This window comes from Triticum urartu, chromosome 2 (genome assembly GCF_003073215.2).
Source record: "Triticum urartu cultivar G1812 chromosome 2, Tu2.1, whole genome shotgun sequence".
Taxonomy (NCBI): Eukaryota; Viridiplantae; Streptophyta; class Magnoliopsida; order Poales; family Poaceae; genus Triticum; species Triticum urartu.
The window spans coordinates 168,260,557-168,272,710 of NC_053023.1; positions in this window are offsets into that span (position 1 = coordinate 168,260,557).

A 12,154-nucleotide genomic window follows, 5' to 3' on the forward strand; every position below is an offset into this window, starting at 1 on the left:
TTTTTGGAAATATTATACTCTCTACGGTGGTATGTGGAATTTGTTTTGCAGAGCCAGACACGATCCTTGTGTTCGAAATCTTCTATGGTGTATTCGGAGGAAGAACCCGCCTTGCAATGCCGAAGACAATCTGCACGCCGGACTCGTCGTCATTGAAGCCTGGTTCAGGGGCTACTGACGGAGTCCTGGATTAGGGGGGTCCTCGGACTGGCGGACTATATACTTTGGCCGGACTGTTGGACTATGAAGATACAAGATTGAAGACTTCGTCTCGTGTCCGGGTGGGACTCTCCTTTGCGTGGAAGGCAAGCTTGGAAATTCGGATATGTAGATCTCCTCCCTTGTAACCGACTCTGTATAACCCTAGCCCCCTCCGGTGTCTATATAAACCAGAGGGTTTAGTCCGTAGGACAAGAACAATCATAATCATAGGCTAGCTTCTAGGGTTTAGCCTCTACGATCTCGTGGTAGATCAACTCTTGTAATACTCATATCATCAAGATCAATCAAGCAGGAAGTAGGGTATTACCTCCATCGAGAGGGCCCGAACCTGGGTAAACATTGTGCCCCCCGCCTCCTGTTACCATCTGCCTTAGATTCACAGTTCAGGACCCCCTACCCGAGATCCGCCGGTTTAGACACCGACAATAGCCATTCCCAGAAACCCTAATAGTTCGGTCACACCGATACGGATCTCGGTCTCACTGAGATGGCCTTGCTGATTCCTTGTGACTTGTTGCATTCTTTCGGTTTCACCGAGTTAATGCAATCGGTCCCACCGAGTTGGCTTGACAATCGCTTTGTTGCCTATTGCTTCACTTCAGTCTCATCGAGTTGATGCAATCGGCACCACCGAGTTGATGTATGCCCTAAGCCCTAGCACATCGGTCACACCGAGTTGTTCCAGTTGGTCCCACTAAGATTCCTAACGTTCAGAATTTGAACTAAATCGGTCTCACCGAGTTCTTCTATTCGGTCTGCCGAGTTGGGTCAAATGTGTGTAACGGTTGGATTTTGTGTGGAGGCTGTATATACCCCTCCACCCCCTCTTCATTCATGGAGAGAGCCATCAGATCGTGCCTACACTTTCAGCATACATTTTCTAAGAGAGAACCACCTACTGATGTGTTGAGATCAAGATATACCAATCCTACCACAAGAATCTTGATTTCTAGCCTTCCCCAGGTTGCTTTCCACTCAAATCATCTTTCCACCATATCCAAATCTATGAGAGAGGGTTCAGTGTTGGGGAGACTATCATTTGAAACACAAGAGCAAGGAGTTCATCATCAACACACCGTCTATTACCTTTTGGAGAGTGGTGTCTCCTAGATTGGTTAGATGTCACTTGGGAGCCTCGGATATGTTGTAGAGTTGCACCAAGAAGTTTGTAAGGGCAAGGAGATCACCTACTTCGTGAAGATCTACCCGAGTGAGGCAAGTCCTTCTGAGCGATGGCCATGGTGGAATAGACAAGGTTGCTTCTTCGTGGACCCTTCATGGGTGGAGCCCTCCGTGGACTCGCGCAGCCATTACCCTTCGTGGGTTGTAGTCTCCATCAACATGGACGTACGAAAGCACCACCTATCGGAACCACGCCAAAAATCTCCGTGTCTACATTGTGTTTGCCTTCTCCAATCCTTTCCCTTTACCTTAATATGCAATGTGTTACATTCCGCCGCTATACTCTTAGAATTGCATGTGTAGGTTGATTTCTTGACTTGTGCAAATAGCTAAAACCTGCCCAACTCTAAAATTGGGAAAAGGATAGCTTTTTATTCGGTCAAGTAGTCTAATCACCCCCCCTCTAGACCTACTTTCGATCCTACAAGTGGTATCAGAGCTTTGATCTCCATTTGCCTTGATTTCCATAGCTTTGGTGATCATAGCCTTAGTTTCACCACCTAGGAGAGTATGGTGTCTAGCGAGGGAAATTACCACTGTAGAGGTCCTTACTTTGATGGTACTAATTTTGCTACTTGGAAGCATAAGATGAAAATGCATATTCGTGGTCATAACTGTCGGCGTTCTGGGAATGGGTGTCCCCAGACTTGCCTGCCTGTGGCCCACAGTGTGGCTTTGCTAGCAGGCCTGTACGGCCCATCTTCATCAACAAGGAATCAAGACCCTCGTGAGGGGCCAAGCCTCGTGAGGTGGATGACACAAGACCTCCTCAGGAGCAGCCTCACCAGGCTGGCTCATGAGGGGCAGAGAGTTCAAGGTCGGGCAAACCTCGTGAGGTTCTCGTGACGTAAGCCATGACGATTGAGACCAGGCGGGCGCCAATGCGCGTAGTGTCCTTGTTTCCTCTTTGGTGCTAAGGGGGCAAGCGCAGGCGCGGAGTACCGAGGCATCAATCAAAGGTTTCCATATTGGTGCAACGAGACCAAGACTAGAAGGACGGCAAGACGGAGGTCACCATGGAGCCCAGGACGGCGTCACCACCAGAACCTTTGGCAGACGAAGACCACCTTTTGTCAGGATAGCTTGTACTAGATGTCCCCTTTCAAATTGGCCGTTGTGGGATCCCTTCCCGCTCAATATTTGGGGAGAGGACCAAGGCCTCTATAAATAGGACTAGCCACCTCCATAGGCGGGGGATCGGAGAGAGAAGATCATGCTCAACCACACAAGTTCACCAAGCACAAGAACACCTCAACCTCAGGAGGCTGTTCTTCCCTTTGTACTGTTCGTCTTCAGCCCAAGAGGCAATCCACCACCACCACACTGGAGTAGGGTATTACACCACAACTGTGGCCCGAACCAGTATAAATCTTGTGCCCTTTGTGTTGTGAGTTCGTCGAGTTAGTTCGTGAGATCTTAGCTAAGTTAGGGCGTGGATCGATAGGGGGAGATCTTCACGTGCATCCCAGTGTTCAAACCATAAGGGTTTTGCCGAAACCCATGATCCCACATTTGGCACGCCTGGTAGGGGTGCGCCGGAGTCTTCCTTCTGCCGGCTCGCGCTCCGCCATCTCCACGCCCGCTCCCCATGGCGGGCGCCCCTCCAGCTGGATCTACCGGTGCCCACGGCGGCGCTCGGGGGCTCTGAGCCCTTGCCCCCGGCTTGCAGCAGGTGCAGTGGCCACCCAAGTTCAAGCCGGAGATACCGCCGCAGTACGACGGCACGGCTGACCCGTGGGCTTTCCTGCTAGCATACGAGGAGGCCGTCCTAAAAGCCAAGGGCGACGACAAGATCATGGCCAACTGGTTCTCAATGGCCCTTGTGGGCGCGCCGCGTGCCTGGCTCCTCCACTTGCCAGAGTCTTCTGTCGCCACATGGGAGGAGCTGCGCGGCCTCTTCGTCATTCGCTTCGAGGAACCAGCGGCCCCCATCACCGCAGCTCTTCTCGGCGGTTCGCAAGCACCACCCTTAGATCGGCACGTCAAGCCGTACCTTCGCCAGAGCAGCGTCGCTTCCAAGCGCCTGGGGGCTTCGCCCGGCTGGGCCGTGCCTGAGGCCAACCTCACCTTCGACTCGGAGGACCATCCTGCCTCCACCGTCAGGTTGGGTGCACTCTCGATGTTGTACGCGCCCACCATCTGCCATGTATCCATCACCAAGACGCTCGTCGACAGCGGCGCCGGCCTCAATGTGCTCTCTGTCGAGGCCTTCAGCCTCCTTCACGTACCGTTCGAGCGACTCCGCCCCAGCAAGCCCTTCTCGGGAGTTGGCGGAGGCTCCACCCGCTCCCTGGGACAGATCCGCCTCCCCGTGACCTTCGGCACGCGTGACAACTACCGCACCGAGCTCATTGACTTCGACATCACCCGCATTGGCCTCCCATACAACGCCATCCTCGGGTACCCAGCTCTGGCCTAGTTCATGGCAGCAACCCATCCTGCTTACAATCTCATGAAGATGCCGGGGAGCCAGGGTGTCCTCACCATCAAGGGGGCGCCAAGGAGGCCCTGGTGGTGCTCAAGCTCGCCCTCAAGGCCGCCGCGACAGCATGACCCGCCGACATGGATACCTCCAAGGCTAAGGGAGCCGTACCAACCAAGAAGAAGCGGTTCTTCACTCAGGCCAAGGTAGAAACCAAGCAAGTCTTTGTCGAGGAGGACGGGTCCTCAGGGGCAACCTTTACCATAGGCGCCAACCTCAAGCCCGCTCAGGAGGTGGCGCTGGTGAAGTTTTTGCGTGCAAACAAGGGCGTGTTCGCCTGGGAGCCCGATCAGCTGGTAGGGGTCGCAAGATAGGTAATAGAGCACCACCTGAAGGTGTGCCCCAACGTACGCCCTGTGAAGCAGAAGGCAAGGCGGCAGTCCACGGAGAAGCAAGCTTTCATCGTCCAAGAGACCCGCACGTTGGAGGCTGCGGGTGTCATTTGCGACGTTCGTTACCCCGAGTGGCTGGCGAACCCCGTCGTCGTCCCCAAGAAAGCCAGGAAGGAGTGGATGTGCGTCGACTTCACCAACCTCAACAAGGCCTGCCCCCAAGATCCGTTCCCGCTTCTACACATCGACCAGATTGTCGACTCCACCGCCTAGTGCGACTTGCTATGCTTCCTGGATGCGTTCTCAGGGTATCACCAGATCAAGATGGCGGTAGAAGATGTGGAGAAGACGGCCTTCCTGACCCCGTGTGGGGTGTACTGCTACACCTGCATGCCGCTCGGGCTGCGTAACGCGGGTGCAACCTTCCAGCAACTCATGCACATCACCTTAGGGCGGCAGCTCGGGAGAAACGCTGAAGCCTACGTCGATGACATCGTGGTGAAGTCTCGGGAGGCGGGGACCTTGATCCAAGACCTAGAGGAGACCTTCGAAAGCCTTCGCCAGGTGGACTTGAGGCTCAATCCGTAGAAATGCGTGTTTGGTGTCCCTTCCGGCGAGCTGCTAGGTTTCCTGGTGTCCCACAGGGGGATCGAGGCCAACCCAGAGAAGGTGAAGGCCATTGAAGACATGAGTCCACCAGAGACCCTCAAGGAAATGCAGACGTTGGTTGGTCAGGTGACTATGTTGGGGCGCTTCATCTCCAAGCTGGGAGAGCGCGCCCTACCTTCTTCAAGCTGATGAAAAAGAAGGGCCTGTTCGAGTGGACCCCGGAAGCTGACCAAGCTTTCCAAGACCTCAAGAGATACCTGACCAGCCCTCCAGTGATGGTGGCGCCCCGACCTCGCGAGCCCATAGTGCTCTATCTTGCTGCCACCCCATACTCAGCCAGTGCAGCCCTGGTGGCAGTTCAGGAAGAGCACCAAGCCAAGGGCGCATCACGCCGCGCCACGCCTCCAACAGAGACGACGCAAGACCAAAAGGGCGCCACGAGGGAGGCATCAGCGGCGACAGAGGATGAGGCTCGGCAGGACGACGCCCCCAAACCCGCGAAGACTTTGGAAAGTGACCAAGCGTCGGGAGCTCTACCCCCTCCGGAGACATCCCAGCTTCCAGAAGACGTAAATCTTGTCAGCACGCCAACCCTTGTCGAGCACTCTGTATACTTCATCAGCACGGTGTTGTGGGACGCACGAGCGCGGTACCCCATGCCTCAGAAGCTCCTACTCGCACTCCTAGTAGCATCACGAAAGCTGCGGCACTACTTCCAGGGCCACCCCATCAAGGTCGTCTCAGCTTACCCATTGGAGAGAGTGATCAGGAGCCCCAACTCTGCCGGAAGAGTCACTGAATGGAACATCGAGTTGCAAGAATTCTAGCTGGAGTTCAGTACTACCAGGGTCATCAAGGGGGCTGCGCTCACTAATTTCATGGCAGAATGGACGGACGCCCCGGCGCTTGAAGAAGGTGAAGACCGGTCCCTATCGCCAGGAAGCGAGGCGTCTGACGCCTGGGTCGTGTATTTCGATGGTCCCTTCGCGTGCCAGGGCGCGGGGGCTGGAGCAGTACGCATCTCACCCACTCAGGACAAGCTCTACTACGTCATGCAGCTCTGCTTCCAGCAGGGCGAGAAGGTCTCCAACAACATTGCAGAATACAAGGGCCTCATAGCCGGCCTGAAGGATGCGGCGGTGCTAGGAGTGAAGCATCTCACTATCAGGGGCGACTCACAGCTCCTCGTCAACTTCTCCAACAAGGTATACAAGCCGAAGGACGAGCACATGGAAGCATACCTCACGGAGGTGCGCAAGATGGAGAAGCAGTTCCTAGGCCTAGAGTTGCAGCATGTGCCCTGTGGCACCAACAAGGAAGCAGACGACATCGCCAAAAGAGCATCCAAGCGACAGCCCCAGGAGCCTGGCGTCTTCGAGGAGCGGCTCTACAAGCCATCAACAACGCTACCGCTTTCAGGAACAACTCAGCCTTGGGAGGAACTCCCGTAGCCGCCAGCCTCAGGAGCCCCAGCCTGTGGCCCGACCTCAGGGGCGCGTCTACTCCTAGCGCTCGAGCCTCAGGAGGGATGCTGGACCAACGAAATCAAGGAATACCTGATACAAGAGGCATTTCCAGAGAAGGAGGAGGACGCGGAGCGCGTGGCCCGTCAGGCCATGGCATACTGCATCCAGGATGGTGAGTTATACAGAAAGCGACCAAATGACATTACACTGCGTTGTATCTCCAGGGAACAGGGGAAGGAGCTGATAGCTGACATACATGGTGGAGACAGTGGGCACCACTCGTTGTCGCGAACTCTTGTTGGCAAGGCATTCCGAAGTGGATTCTACTGGCCTACGGTGCTCAACGACGCGACCGAGATGGTGAAATCCTGCGAGGCCTGCCAATTCCATGCCAAGCAGATCCATCAGCCAGCTGAGGGCCTCCAGACCATCCCACTCTCATGGCCGTTCGCGGTCTGGGGGCTGGATATTCTGGGCACGTTCCCTTGGGCGCCTGGGGGCTATCGATACCTCTATGTCGCCATCGACAAGTTCACTAAGTGGCCGGAGGTTGAAGCCGTCTGCGCCATCCCAGCTGGCTCTGCAGTCAAGTTCATCAAGGGCCTCGTGAGCCGTTTTGGGGTCCCCAACCACATCATCACCGATAATGGCTCCCAGTTCACTAGTAATATCTTCAAGTCATATTGTGCTAACCTTGGAACGCAGATCTGCTATGCCTTAGTAGCACACCCCAGGAGCAATGGTCAGGCCAAACACGCCAACGCGGAGGTCCTGAAGGGCCTCAAGACCAGGACCTTCAAGAAGAAGCTCAAGGCCTGCGGCAGGGGCTGGCACAACGAGCTCCAGTCTGTGCTATGGTCGATCCACACCACCGCCACCAAGCCAACGGGCGCAACCCCGTTCTTCCTCGTCTATGGAGCAGAAGCAGTCCTCCCTCATGAGGTCGAGCATCGTTCTGCACGGGTCCTGGCATTTGATGAGACACAGCAGGACGCCATGTGGGGGATGGACCTTGTGCTGGGGGAGGAACGATGCCGTGAAGCTGCACTACAGGCGGCCAGATACCAGCAGGCGCAGCGGCGGTACCACTGCCGCAGCGTCCGCTCTAGGACTCTTGAGGTGGGTGACCTCATCCTGAGGCGGGTGCTCTCCAGGGAGGGGCTGCATAAGCTCTCGCCCATGTGGGAGGGCCCGTTCAAGGTCGCCCACGTCTCCAGGCTTGGCGCCGCGTGCCTGGAGACACAGGATGGGGTACCCGTCCAGAACGCCTGGAACATCCAACACCTCCGGAAGTTCTACCCATGAAGAAAGGCCCAGTGCCTGTGAAGAAGGCCCAGTGCCTGTGAAGAAAGGCCCAGTGCATGTGAAGCAAGGCCCAGTGCCTGTGAAGAAAGGCCCAGTGCCTGTGAAGCAAGGCCCCGTGCTTGTGAAGAATCGCCACCCGTGACACTCTCACGTAATAATGAGTGGGGCTGTACACGCCCCGGAGCCTCTGGAGAGCCGCCCTTGGGCCTCTGGGGCTCCCTCCCACGCCGAGTGGCAGCACTTAGCTCCGCGCTGGTGAGAAGACGTCGAAGACTAGACTAGGTGCTGGACGCGGCTTTTCATTTTCTTTTCGAAGTTGGCTCGCCCCTCTTTTATTGAAATTTGCTTTCTGGTGTCTCTTGATGGTCTCGTTTTATCGCTTTCCGCCTCTGTCTCTGCCTTCGCCTCTTTGGTTGACCTGAACTTTCCCTCGCATCCCTCGCGAGGGGGTTGAACAGGTACCTTCGTGACCTTCCTCCTTCTGTCTTTTCGCGAGGCACCCTCATTCGAGCCCACAAGCTGGCGCACCTCTCCTGGTCCGTGCCCCACGGGTATCGTGATGCAAAGCACTAAGTTAAGGCCAGCGGCGCCTATAACCAAGCCCCGAGTGAGGGATAAACCTCTTACAAATTTTTTGCAGTTCCTAAGCGTATATCAGGTCAAGGAGGCCTCGACAAGCACTAGGAAGCGAGCGCCTCGTGAGGAGGAGGTCATTCAAAACAAGTCGACCTAAGTTATCCTTACATAAAACGACAATGTTATGATGCGGCACAGGAACGGCAAACATAACATAATAATTGAGATCATAGTTCGATAGATGCCCCTCCGGGGCCCACTCTGGTTTATTTCTGATGCAGGAAGGAAAAGAAGAACAAAATAGAAGCGGCGCCTACAGCGGTTCACGGGCGCAGGCCCCGTCGCCCTCCTGAGCTCAGCCGGACCCCTCCTCGCGCTTCACAGAAGCGTGGCGACAAGACGACCCGCCATTGTCTTCGAAGCGGGCACGGCGGCGTGGCGGCTAGTCGTAGCTGCCACAATCAGAGCGACCCCTGCCCCTCAAAGCGGCACCACCACGGCCGCGCGGAGCCGCGGCGGGGATTGCCGCGTCCACGCTTGCTGAAAGGATCGAGAAGAGCTGTCTAGAGGGGGTGATTAGACACTAAGTACCAAAAGTTGCAGTTTTTAATTTCTTTAAGTTGAAGTGGAGTTTTGGCGCAAGTTTAACAAACACGATACATATCAAGCAAGCATGCAAAGAGTATATGAGCAGCGGAAAGTAAAGCATGCAACTTGCAAGAATGTAAAGGGAAGGGTTTGGAGAATTCAAACACAATTGGAGACACAGATGTTTTTGTCGTGGTTCCGATAGGTGGTGCTATCGTACATCCACGTTGATGGAGACTTCAACCCACGAAGGGTAACGGTTGCGCGAGTCCACGGAGGGCTCCACCCACGGAGGGTCCACGAAGAAGCAACCTTGTCTATCCCATCATGGCCATCGCCCACGAAGGACTTGCCTCACTAGCGGTAGATGTTCACGAAGTAGGCGATATCCTTGCCCTTACAAACTCCTTGGTTCAACTCCACAATCTTTATCGGAGGCTCCCAAGTGACACCTAGCCAATCTAGGAGACACCACTCTCCAAGAAGTAACAAACGGTGTGTTGATGATGAACTCCTTGCTCTTGTGCTTCAAATGATAGTCTCCCCAACACTCAACTCTCTCTCACATGATATGGATTTGGTGGAAAGAAGATTTGAGTGGAAAGCAACTTGGGAAGGCTCAAGATCAAGATTGATATGGTGGGAATGGAATATCTTGGCCTCAACACATGAGTAGGTGGTTCTCTCTCAGAAAATGTGTATTGGAAGTGTAGGTATGTTCTGATGGCTCTCTCCACGAATGAAGAGTGGGTGGAGGGGTATATATAGACTCCACACAAAATCTAACCATTACACACAACTTGCCAATCTCGGTGGGACCGAATTGATAAACTCGGTCGGACCGATTCAGCAAATCTAGTGACCGTTAGGGTTTTCGATGGGACCGACTGGATCAACTCGGTGGGACCGATGTGCTAGGATTAACGTAAATACAGAACTCGGTTTGACCGATTACTCAAAATCGGTGGGACCGATTTGGGTAATAAGTGAAATAGAGAGTTGGCCAAGCAAACTCGGTGGGGCCGATTGCATATCTCAGTGGGACCGAAAATATTGCAATAGGTAACAGAGAGTTTGCAAGCCCATCTCAGTGAGATCGAGATCGCATCGGTGAGACCGAATTGATTAGGGTTTCTAGCAGTGGCTATGACATCTGAACTCGGTGGCGCCGGATAGAAAGAATCGGTGGGGCCGAGTTTGACTTTTGGTTTAGGTCATATGTGGATGTGGGAAGGTAGTTGAGGGTTTTGGAGCATATCACTAAGCACTTTGAAGCAAGAACCTCATCAAGCAACACCTCATCCCCTCTTTATAGTATTGGCTTTTCCTATAGACTCAATGTGATCTTGGAGCACTAAAATAGAAAATGTAGAGTCTTGATCTTGAAGCTTGAGCTAATCCTTTGTCCTTAGCATCTTGAAGGGGTTCCACATCCTTTAGTCCATGCCACTTAATTTGTTGAACTTGTCTGAAACATACTAGGTAAAAGTATTAGTCCAACAAGAGATATGTTGTCATTAATTATCAAAATCACCCAGGGAGCACTTGTGCTTTCACTTGGGCACCAGAGAGCTAGGCCCCTCGCGAGGGGCCTTCCCCTTCTCCGCGGCGGTGAACCTCCTCGACGGCGCCATTGGTGGCAGGAGAGGAGCAAGGAAGGAGAAGAAGCGGAAGCGGAAGAGGAAGGATGGGCGACGGGGGCTCCGCCCCCTCCCATTTATACCAGGAGAAGGCCAACCAGCACCCCCCACGATCACACGTAATGATGGTTTTCCTTGCATGTCGCAGGGACTTGTCACGTCGGGCAGTTGCCGAGGCAGTGTGGGGAAGCGGAGACGCCCACGTCCAATCAACCTCCATGCGTCGACCGAGGCCGTAGGCTATTGGGGCCCGCGGTGCTCTGCACTTTACCCTTGGCTTCGCCTCGAAGCCAAGACCGAGCGCGCCTTGGGCCCGGGGGCTACTGTCGGTGTTCTGGGAACAGGGGTCCCCAGACTTGCCTGCCTGCGGCCCACGGCGTGGCTTTGCTAGCAGGCCTGTACGGCCCATCTTCATCAACAAGGAATCAAGACCCTCGCGAGGGGCCAAGCCTCGTGAGGTGGATGACACAAGACCTCCTCAGGTGCGGCCTCACCAGGCTGGCTCGTGAGGGGCGGACAGTTCAAGGTCGGGAAAACCTCGCGAGGTTCTCGTGACATAAGCCATGACGATTGAGACCAGGCGGGCGCCAGCGTGTGCAGCGTCCTTGTTTCCTCTTTGGTGCTAAGCGGGAAAGCGCAAGCGCGGAGTACCAAGGCATCAAGCAAAGGTTTCCATATTGGTGCAACGAGACCAAGACCAGAATGACGGCAAGATGAAGGTCACTATGGAGCCCAGGACGGCATCACCACCAGAACCTTTGCCAGGTGAAGACCACCTTTGTCAGGATAGCTTGTACTAGTTGTCCCCTTTCAAATTGGCCATTGTGGGATCCCTTCCCGCTCAATATTTGGGGAGAGGACCAGGGCCTCTATAAATAGTACTAGCCACCTCCATAGGCGGGGGATCGGAGAGAGAAGATCATCCTCAACCACAAGAGTTCACCAAGCACAAGAACACCTCAACCTCGACCTCACGAGGCTGTTCTTCCCCTTGTATTGTTCGTCTTCAGCCTAGGAGGCAATCCACCACCACACTGGAGTAGGGTATTACACCACAACGATGGCCCGAACCAGTATAAATCTTGTGTCCTTTGTGTTGCGAGTTCATCGAGTTAGTTCATGAGATCTTAGCTAAGTTAGGGCATGGATCGATAGGGGGAGATCTTCGTGCACACCCCAGTGTTCGAACCTTAAGGGTTTTGCCGGAACCCGTGATCCGACAATAACCCTGCCATTTGGGATGTTGTTCGTATTGGCTTGCAAGGTGAATACTTAGAGGATGGAAAAGAACGAGATCGTGAAGCCACAATGGATGAATTGAAGATGTTGCAATACTATGCTCAAGCTTGTGATATTCTCTTCAATGGATTGTGCCTCGAAGAATTCAACAAAATCAGTCGCCTTGAGAATGCAAAGGAAATTTGGGATACCTTGGTTGATATGCATGAAGGTATCGAGTCCGTCAAGGAATCCAAATTGGATGTGCTTGAAAGTCAACTTGAAAAGTTCAAAATGAAGGATGGTGAAGGAGTCGTCGAGATGGACTCCAGGCTTGCTCTCATCACAAATGAGATTGCTGGCTTAGGAAGTGAAGAGATGACTGACAAATTCATCATCAAGAAGATCCTTAGAGCCTTGGATGGAAAATATGATACCGTGTGCACATTAATCCAAATGATTCCCAACTACAAACATCTCAAGCCGACGGAAGTCATTGGTTGAATTATTGCTCATGAGATGCCACTCGAGGAT